The sequence below is a fragment of the Strongylocentrotus purpuratus genome, unplaced genomic scaffold, assembly GCF_000002235.5.
Source record: "Strongylocentrotus purpuratus isolate Spur 01 unplaced genomic scaffold, Spur_5.0 spur5_scaffold_21, whole genome shotgun sequence".
Taxonomy (NCBI): Eukaryota; Metazoa; Echinodermata; class Echinoidea; order Camarodonta; family Strongylocentrotidae; genus Strongylocentrotus; species Strongylocentrotus purpuratus.
Window position 1 is genome coordinate 5,884,984 of NW_022145607.1, and position 11,400 is coordinate 5,896,383.

At 38.8% G+C, this 11,400-nt stretch overlaps 2 non-coding genes across 2 annotated transcripts; both read left to right on the forward strand.

Annotated features, from left to right (window-relative positions):
• Positions 1-10,023: 10,023 nt before the first annotated feature.
• Positions 10,024-10,096, forward strand: TRNAT-AGU. The gene has a single exon. It is a non-coding gene; the product is annotated as a tRNA-Thr (tRNA).
• Positions 10,097-10,713: 617 nt separating this feature from the next.
• Positions 10,714-10,786, forward strand: TRNAT-AGU. Its single transcript has one exon. It is a non-coding gene; the product is annotated as a tRNA-Thr (tRNA).
• The last annotated feature ends 614 nt before the right edge of the window (positions 10,787-11,400 follow it).

Genomic DNA, 11,400 nt, shown 5'->3' on the forward strand with positions numbered 1-11,400 from the left:
AACATGAGCAGACAATGCAATGTGATGGAAAAGATATCCTGAAGATCGATCCCAAAATTATATGTGTTGACTACTTTCTTTTACAATTAGGGCCTACAGCGAAAGTTGGGGTATCAGGAAGTCAGCGTCAGATGCAAATTATTAGGATTTTGGCGACTGTCGGTGATAATTAATGTTGGGGGAAAAAAAGATAAGAGAAATATGCTCTGGACAATCTACCGTCTCTCTCACCCCCACACCCCCCCACCCCCCTCTCTCTCTCAGATGAAATACAAAGTTTGACAGTTCGTGAAAATAATCAAACCCATCAGCGGTTACCATGGCAACTGGTCCTGATAACATTATCATCTTGTCTATAAGTAGCCTAACGAGGAACATAGAAAAGTTTAATTTACCCCGGCGACAGTTTTCCCTGGCATTAATGCGTTCCACATATGTTCACTTTGATTATGGTACTTCACATGGTATACAGATCTACTAATAAATGGAAAAGGCAATGTACGAAGGGGAGATGGAGAGTGATGTATCCAGCGCATGTCGACGGTCTGACAGCGCCGAACGTCCCGGGAGAGTAATCATAAGCGTCCCGATGAAAAAATATATATTGCTCGTCTATGGTGAATAAGTCATTTAGACTGGCGAGACAGGATTGACAAGGAGAGTGGTCAAAGGGGACAATACTTCATTTATTGAGGTGATCTAAATTCTAAAAGAAAAATCATTTCATTGAAACACACATGAATATTATATTAGGGGCCACTGTGATGTGATATAGATTTCTCACTTATAAACGAACCAAGGTCAATCGAAAAATAATTTCTAATTTCTCGTCCGGTCCCACCCACTTCTGGTTTTCCGCATGTCTCAAGTTTCTGGTAATTTATTATTTTTGTTCTAAAAGTGAAATCATATGAATAACAATCTGAGGAATGGGGTTACCAGCACCATCAATGACTATCATAATCATTAACAACATCATCATCATCATCGATAACCTCCTCATGATATCGAACACCATCATTACGACAAACATAATATTATCCACCATATCACGGCCATCCCATCATCACCATCACCACCACCATCGACATCACAACCATCATCATTACCATCATCACTACCATCACTACCATCACCACCACTAACACCATCAACATCACCATCACCATCACCACCACTATCATCATCATCACTACCATCACGACCATCATCACCACTATCATCATCATCACTACCATCACTACCATCACCACCACTACCATCACCATCACTACCATCACTACCATCACCACCACTACCATCACCATCACTACCATCACTATCATCACCACCACTATCATCATCATTACTACCATCACCACCACGATCACCATCATCAACACCACTACCATCACCATCACCACCACTACCATCACCACCACTACCATCACCATCACTACCATCACTACCATCACCACCACTACCATCACCATCACTACCATCACTACCATCACCACCACTATCATCATCATTACTACCATCACCACCACGATCACCATCATCAACACCACTACCATCACCATCACCACCACCACCACCATCACCATCACCATCACTACCATCACCACCACTACCATCACCATCACTACCATCACTACCATCACCACCACTACCATCACCATCACTACACTCACTACCATGACCACCACTACCATCACCATCACTACCATCACTACCATGACCACCACTACCATCACCATCACTACCATCACTACCATCACCACCACTATCATCATCATTACTACCATCACCACCACGATCACCATCATCAACACCACTACCATCACCATCACCACCACCACCACCATCACCATCACCATCACTACCATCACCACCACTACCATCACCATCACTACCATCACTACCATCACTACCATCACCACCACTACCATCACCATCACTACCGTCACTACCATCACCACCACTATCATCATCATTACTACCATCACCACCACGACCACCATCATCAACACCACTACCATCACCATCACCACCACCACCACCATCACCATCACCATCACTACCATCACCACCACTACCATCACCATCACTACCATCACTACCATCACCACCACTACCATCACCATCACTACCATCACTACCATCACCACCACTACCATCACCATCACTACCATCACTACCATCACCATCACTACCATCACTACCATCACCACCACTATCATCATCATTACTACCATCACCACCACGATCACCATCATCAACACCACTACCATCACCATCACCACCACCACCACCATCACCATCACCATCACCATCACTACCATCACCACCACTACCATCACCATCACTACCATCACTACCATCACCACCACTACCATCACCATCATCAACACCACTACCATCACCATCACCACCACCACCACCATCACCATCACCATCACCATCACTACCATCACCACCACTACCATCACCATCACTACCATCACTACCATCACCACCACTACCATCACCATCATCAACACCACTACCATCACGATCAGATTACCATATAATTGTGGGTGGAATAGAGAGAATAGACGATCAGACTGAACAATACACAGTTGTTCTTATAATTCCTATGAAAAAAATACAAATGATAGGCAGGCGAATAATCACACATTAAAAAAATGTCATACAATTTATATTATACCCAATTTTCAATTACTCTGAACATGACGACGATGACGTGTTCTTCAAGGTGTGACATTGATATAAACGGGTGTTGATATATTGATATAAGATTATAAAATGTTATTGTGAGACGGGAGGCTAAAAATAACAACCATAAGTATCTGTAATCTAAAAGTCAGACATTTGGGGCTAAGGAATCAGACGAGACACGTAGGGCTATCGGCTCCCCAGGTTTGTCGTCACATATCCATTATTGTGTTGCTTGATCTCTGAATTTCAGGCTACATGGCTCAGTGGTAGAGCAGTGATCTCGTAACCAGGAGGTTCCGGGTTCGATACCAAGTTGATGCGCTAGTGCCCATTTGGTATTTTGATAAGGCATTAATTCTCATTACCAAGTCTATATAGGAGAGAACTAAAAGCCGTCGGTTCCTTGTAGATACGTACTTACTTTCAAGCAGTGTACATGTACATGCTTTCTGAGGCTGAGCAGTCAGATGAAATAACCAAACCAACCAATACGATCTCTTGCATTTTCTTTCTATCTCTCCAACAATAAATTTTTGGCGCATGAACAATACACATTTCATTTTGGGTTTTGAATCACGATGGCCATCAATCTCCCTCTGTCGTATTCCATTCTTTCCATGCATCCATCCTCCAGCCCCTTCTCTCTCTTCTCATTCTCACCCAGTAGCGAATGGAGGGGGGGGGGGGGGTGCATTGTAAGGAACAAACGGCTCGTGCCCCCCCCCCCCCATGTTAACCCAATGTGGCATTATTTTTTGTTTTCTAGGTTGACGCTTTCTGGTTCACTTTTTCAAATTTTCTATCCAAAAAGCAATGAAATGTGCAATGTGACATTTTTATCAATCTCTCTCTCTCTCTCTCTCTCTCTCTCTCTCTCTCTCTCCCTCTCTAATTATCTGTATATGCAAATTTTACGAATGTGCTCTTTCAGCTCACCTCATCTGCAGTTTACTACTTTCTTTATGAATCGACGATCCTTTCGCTTTAAATAGAGGGGGATTTTGAAACAAAATCCTGGATTGAGCTCATGCTGCAATGATAATTATAAACCTTAAAGATAAACTCCAGTTCTGGTAAAAAAAAAAGAAATTAATTCTCACAGAATCAAACGAAACTTACACTGAATGTTCAAGATTACAAATAAATGTCATGTGCCAAACAATTTTGGAAGAAAACGTATACTGGCTGAGTAATGAGCATAGAAAGACAAGGAAATTAAGGTAGTACTAGCCCCGACACCATGTGTGTTGTCCCATATATAGCTTTCTGTGTACAGTGCTTGTTACTTTACCAAGACTCGGTCAAATTTATTATGATGTTGATGACTCCAGAACCTTGCAGTGCACACCAATACTTAAATGCTACATGATCAACTGTTTCTGATCCTTTCCACACCTTTTCTTTCACAATGCAATCGCATTACCAGTACTAAAGTTTATCTTTAAGTCAGTCAGGAACCCCATGAATTTTACAAGCAGATCGCTTGTCTGATTATTAAGATATTTATGATTGGAAATCGAAACCAAATTTTGCTTTTTCCTAACGGTTTTCATAACACTACAGTCTATTGGGGAAAACGAGTACGGTAAAACCGGTCCTTTAAAGTCATCGTTTAACAATGTTAAATATGAGATGCATGGCCCTACGTGGTATCAGTGTGTGTATGATAATGGTGTCATATTGAATTTTGCGTTTTCCTAATGGTTTTTATAACACTACTGTCTATTGGGGAAAACGAGTATAGTAAAACCTGTCACTCAAAGATTTTTACTTTTTGAGGCACTTCATGATCATTTTGAAGCGCGATTTTTTTTTTAGGGCTTTAATATTACACCATATCACAGGCACTGATAACACGTAGGGCCATGCAACTCAGATTTAAAGGTAAAGACCAGTTTTGGAAACGCCCCAATTTCAAAAAATGAAATGGAAGCTCTCATTACCAATCATGTGAAAGAATACGTTTTGACTAATACATGATGATAAAAAATTTGCCGGGAAACCACCTACTAATTCATATATTTGGTGAATTTGTTTCTCTCATGGTCTGTGAGAGATATAGGGTAGTCCCATATACATCTTTCTGTGTATAGTGCTTGTAACTTTACGAAAAATGGGCCAAATTTCTTATCATTTTGATGATTCCAGAACCTTGCAGATGCTAGATGCTAGATGAGCAACCTTTTCTGATCGATTCCACAACGTTTCTTTCACAATGCAATCGCATGACCATAACTGGTCTTTACCTTTAATATTGTTAAACGATGCCTTTAATTATTAATGCTCGCCCTCTTCGCTACACCCTCTTGCCCCCCCCCCCCCCATTTATTCGTCTGGCTAAATCCTTTCCTTTCCTCCATCTTCCACCTAAATTTCAACACAATCTAATGACGTCCGAGTATTTCCCCCTAGTCCCCAGATGTTAGAGATATCGTGCAATATTTTCCTTTCTCTGGTTGCGATTTCATAGAAGAGGGAAAAAAATAACCTTGGCTCCTCTAAAGGTCACTCGAGGTCACGACTCGTCACGTGAAGGGGTCATCCTGCTGCAGGGCATTGTGGGTAATAACTGAATGATGTCGAACCAGGGTATATTTATTGACGGAATATTCAAGGTTAGAAGGGAGGGACATTTTTGCAAATGAAGAGAGTCCGTTTAAAAAAATCGTAAGAATAGAAGAGACATAATAAAAAGCAAGAATCTTAATTTTGATGTTATAGAAAAGATAACATTATTTTGTCAGAGATCTCGATCAAATACAGAATGTATGACAATGATTTTTTTTTCTTCATTTTGTTGTAACTATTAAAACTGTGCCTCCACAGCCACCCCCCCCCCGGGACCCTACACAACAAATGGTCACAACTTTATAGGCAGAATGGTAGTACTTTGCAACAAAACAAAAATTAGGTCTTTGTTCAAAATAATCACAATAATATTAAATAGTATCATGATTATCATCTGTAAATAATCAGAATAAATTTCAAGAGGCATCTCAAAACTTGATGAACTGAGGCGACAACAAATCCACTTTGCTTCAAAAACTTCATATATGTTTCTCCAACATTCAAGAATAGACTGCTATATATTACAAAGATAATTTATTTATTAAAATAAAGGGAGAACATGTCTTAGGGTCAGTGTCTTGTATCTGTGTTAATTACAACACAGTGTTTCTATCCCTACAAAGACGAAAAACTTTGTGATACCAAGTTCGACATTCAACAATGGGTCTGTTTGATTTCGCACACACAGCTTGGGTTTTGGAATGAGGTTTCCGCGGTTTGGGAGCGTCGTCATTGACATGTGTATACATTAGGACGCCGACGTTGATGGTGACAATGATGAGGGTGATGATGGCAGCTGCCCGATGGCGATGATCATCAGGATTAGAAAATGGAAACATGTAAAGCTGTGGATTGTTGCTTGAAGGGTGATGGAGCATGCAGATATTTGAAGGATGCATTAGATGTTTATCTGTTCCAAATCACTGACAACATGCTTCTAAAGATGCGGACGAGAACAGGTCATACATGCAATTCCATTCTGACAGATACTGTCTAGGAGTTATTCTGGCCAAATTAAAACTCCTTGTTCTGACTATTTAATAAAAATTGAAGTGTTTAGAGAGGTTTGGAGTCATCAAAGTTATAATAATCACAACTTGACCAAATATAAGATCCCGCTGAAAATCACAAACAATTTTAAAGCCCTGTCGTTTTGAGGGAAGTACTAACTATTATCTTTCAAATGCCGTTAGAATTTAACCTCTTCATTGTTTCGGCCTGCAAATGGAACATAGGCCCCCTAGTACCTTTGAAGTCATCGATGGGCTACACAACCGTGGAATCTGGTCTTCATTTGAAAAAGATAAGATAACACTTCACTAGCAATTTTTCATAAGACTTCGCTGCTTTGGTATTCTTTCATGAAAAGAACGACAAACTTACAATTTGAGCTATTATTCAATTTTACCAAAATCTAACCCATTCTTCAAAATATGATATAATTGTTACAGACTTTTAAAAGGGGGGAATATAGGCAAACAATGAAAGATGACATCAACGATATTTCACTTCCTTGAAAGTTACTAGGGGGCCTATGTTCCATTTGCAGGCCGAACAAAATTGAAAAGGTTAAATTCCAACGGTATTTGAAGGATAATACTAAGTTAGTACTTCCCTCAAAACGACGGGGCTTGAACATGTCTTTTTGTGGGAAAATAACGACCGTTAGTTGTCGAATCGTAGGGATCAAAATCCTTTTAGTAAATAATCTGATTTGTATACCCTGGTAAGATATTAACCTGCACTTGCTACTCTCCACCCAGGTGTCAAATGGGTACCCGGTAGGATGCGGCCGTCATTGTTGGTCAAACAGCTTGTGAGCGTCAAGTAACGCCCGGCTGGAATGCTCCCCAGGGAGTGGAAATTGTGCACACAGTGTGTGCGGGCAAGCACTGAATCCAATGACCGGGGTAATAATATATTTGTAAAGCGCTTAGAGACATTTGTATCAAGCGCTATATAAAAATTAAATATTATTATTATTATTATTAATGGTGTACGTTTTGTGCTGCACAAAGTATCAATTATTTTAATTAACAATAACACATCAATGACATTATATATTAACAATCATACAACGCAAAGAATAATACTAATCCATGTATACACAACAGAAGAGTAATGTTGATTGAGCAATAATTGTTTTAAAAGGATATTTAGACATAGATCTGCATACTATTAGATCGACAAAAGATATAAACGCAAATTGTTGTTTAAAGCAGTTTGACACATAGTATGTATGTATAGTCAAGCTGATATCCATGGATACTCATCTATGAGTTAAAATGGCAAAACTTGACTTACTTGTACACAAGCTTGGAAACTACACCAGTCGTGTATAGGCCTACATGGGTAACATTCTAATACAGCTGTTTGTTTCTGTTTTACAGGCCTTCTATCAGCGATCAACAAGGCCATGTTTCTCTTTAAACATCATCATTCTAAAATTCTTGACCGTGGTCATCTCTCATCGGGTTCACAACTGCCCTTTGACTTGACTGACCGATGGACGAATGGACGAGTTGTCCGGAATATTGACCAGTGCCATAGCCTCATATAGGAGGCAGGTTTATGGTCAATATACAACCTGATTTATATAACGGCCAGTGCTTTTCTTATAATGATTTGATGTATATATTTCATATGCAGCCAATGACTTTGAAATTGCTAAAAGTCTATACAAAATAGATTGGGCTCTCGGACCATGTAATTGGTCGCCATAAGAAAAGGTTGGTCAACTTGTATGTGGTTGTTTGACGTTAGAATCAGAGTTTCTTTTTTTTATTTTTTATAAAGAAAACTTGATTGGAATGACAAGGAATGTAAAGCACAATACATATAAACAGAGGGACAAAACTAGCTCAATATTCTATTCTTTCCAATCTCATCACTCAGTTCTCGACTTTCTACAAAAGGTCGTTTGGAAAACATCATGTTTTTATTTATGTATTTGCATTTATTCTCAATTTGTTGTTGTTTTGTTTTCCCCTTTTACTTTCAGAAATACAGAGGGAGTTTGCCTTTCAATTATTAGTTGCAATATTTAATTCCATTTAGTTTTGTTTTCCTCATATACGTGAAAGAGCTTTTGCAAACCACCATAAAAACATAATTATAGTTAAAGGCCCACTGCACTACTGGTAGCTACTTGCGCCCTCTATATAACAAACAATTCCTAATCGGTGACCATTGGTCCCCATGATCCTCTTTTTCTTATGTTAACTGAGAGCTGAGTTGATGAGATAACCACCTGTCCAGTGACCTTGCAGAGCGGTCTAATCCCTCCTGTAAACTACGGCAGATAAACTTTAAGAGTGCTCTCTCTCAGTGGTGGTGCTACGTGCCTCCTCCCGTCCTCCCGTGGCAGGGCGCGCGTTCCCCCAATCCAATTACAATGACAATACTGCGGCAAGCAATGTGCCCCCTATATCATGCCTGGATACGCCACTGGTACCCACTATAAATCGTCTGCAGTGTGTCTGGAACGCATGCGCGCTGGGTTCCTTCAATCACTTTAACGATTTTCACCTTGTCAGTCACCGATCTGAATGTTAACACATTGCATATGCAATCATTGTGAATAACCATAAAATACGCAATCTTAAACCAACACTTTAAACCGCTATTTACCATTATAATTGTTATCACAATTCAGCGACCAAATTTGTTTGAACACTGTCAGAAAAACGTCGTAATGTCACGGTTAAACAGCGATTGTGTCGTTAAAAAGCGAGTGCCTGTCGTAAAAACCCATATAAAAATCACCGATAAAGTCAGCTTGTATTTCATCTTCTGTGTGGAGATAGTCTTGTGAATGGGACTGTAGTGATGCTTGATACATATTCGGGCACTTCGCTGCTTGCTGCGCCAAATATGATTTGATGATTGAATGTCCAAATAGTGGTGTTTCTCAATTCTAGAGGGTGCAGCTCCCTCCTCAACTCATTAGTCTTTGCCATGTTACAAGGATGGTTTTGTTGTTGTTATTATTATTATTGTTGCTTAAACAAGAAAACAAATTATTGTTATTGTGTCTCTAAGAAGAGAAAAGGAAACAGCGATTACAAATCTAAGTGAGGAATCATTTCCACAGCGTGATGATAATAATTGTGTTTCACTGTAGTGGATGTAACGGTTACCATAGTGACCCCGTGAATTTAAGAAGATATAAAATATTCTTTTAAAAACATGCTTCTATTTCTGTGGTCTTACATTATTAATTATGAATGAAGATTAACATAGCGTGTAATTCTGCCATGTCCATGGTCGGATGAAGGGTGGGGTTGTTTGTGGGGGTAGGAAAGCAAGCCAGAAGCTGAAGGATCAGTGTGTATTCCCCTTGCAACCCCTATATCATTCATCAATGTCGAAAACTGTAAAACGTAACTCCAAACTTCTGTCTTATTTTTACACTCGAAGGAAAACAACCAAACAAATAAAATCACTTTTTGGAATGCGTAGTATGGAATGCCGACGGAACATTCCTGCTTAGTTGTGAAGTGCGTTGTAACTAAGGGAATGATTCATAGTAAGCACGTAGATGTTTTGTTTGTTTTATGAAATGTTGTATTTTTAAAACAGAAGTAGGACAAATTTAAACATATTATGCCTCCTGATATCGGTATTACATAAACATAAATTAATTTTCTATCCCTAAATAGGTAATGATAAAGCATAAATAGGACTCAACACCTTCAATTTGATCTAGAATACTAAATTGATTAATTGTTCATAATTAATTAGTTGTCCAAGGGTGGCGCTGTGGCTTAGTTGGTAAAGCGCCTGTCTAGTAAACAGGAGATCCCCGGTTCAAATCCGGGCAGTGCCTTTTTTAATCTTATAATTTTATATACTGTATTTCATTAAAGTGACTCGGTATTACATTGTTGAAGGTTGATGAAAAAGCTGTATAATTTTTATATGAAATGTTACTTTTTAAAATATCATATTCCTTCCACTGCACTTACCCTCTAACATGCAAAACAATCCTGAAATAACTCTAAAACCACAAAGATATTTACGGTTTTCTTTAAAGGCATCATTGTGCAATACCCTCTGTCAACAATTAACAGTAAATTCTCAACTATTTATGAATTTTCCCAACCGTTTTTCCTTAAAAATATGACATAAGACAGGCTTTAAAAAAAAAATCAACACTTAAATGCCTGGAATGGTATATAGAGCCAATTCATTGCTTTGTGACGATTTACATTCGCCTAAAATGTAATTGAATTGTAATAATATAGTTGGGAGGATTAAAGAAATCTATCACCTCAGTTTTTCCAAAATTTTATCGTTAATAATGGTTCGTTTTCACTCAAACTTTCAGATTATCTTTAATTGTACATTTAACATTGAAGTCACTACCTTAGCACCATTTTCTCTCATCTACACAATGTTATCAAGTCTCTTTAATTCTTAATAATTCTTTATGGGCTCAAGAGCGGCGCTGTGGCTTAGTTGGTAAAGCGCCTGTCTAGTAAACAGGAGATCCCCGGTTCAAATCCGGGCAGTGCCTCTTTTAATCTTATAATTTTGTATACTGTATTTTTGATAAACATAATACTCAATTTATTTCATGTTTTCCAGTTCATTGATACTTTGTAGAAGCCCCAGTAACCCTACTAATTTATGCAATGGTGAGTATGATGGCATCTTTCTGGGTCAAATCCATCTTGTATCACTAGATGTTGCAATGCCAAAGCATTCAATCTTCCATGGCTCCCGATACAAGCTTTAACAAACATGAAGTAACATCATGACTTCGTGGTTGTATTTTTAAAGTATTATTTAAATAGGCATTTCTCAGGACTGAGCTCATGTGCATTTACGAATTTTATTAAAGATATTTCTTTCTAATGATAGCAATAATCTTCCTTCGTGATCTTTTATTTCTTTCATCCGTACTATTTTCATTCTGACTTTGTGCTCCTCTTGACTTCATACATCCGTGTGAAAATCTCCGTCAAGCTCTATTCATAGCGTCCCCTTGTAAAGCAGGCTTCCGTTCGGCTGTTATCCCAAGATGGATGAACTAATAATGGCCTTCACATATCCTTGTTTATGTGTAAAGAATGGAAGTAACGACGATGTTTATGTTCACCCTGAGGGAGGGTGTTTTGAATGACAGAC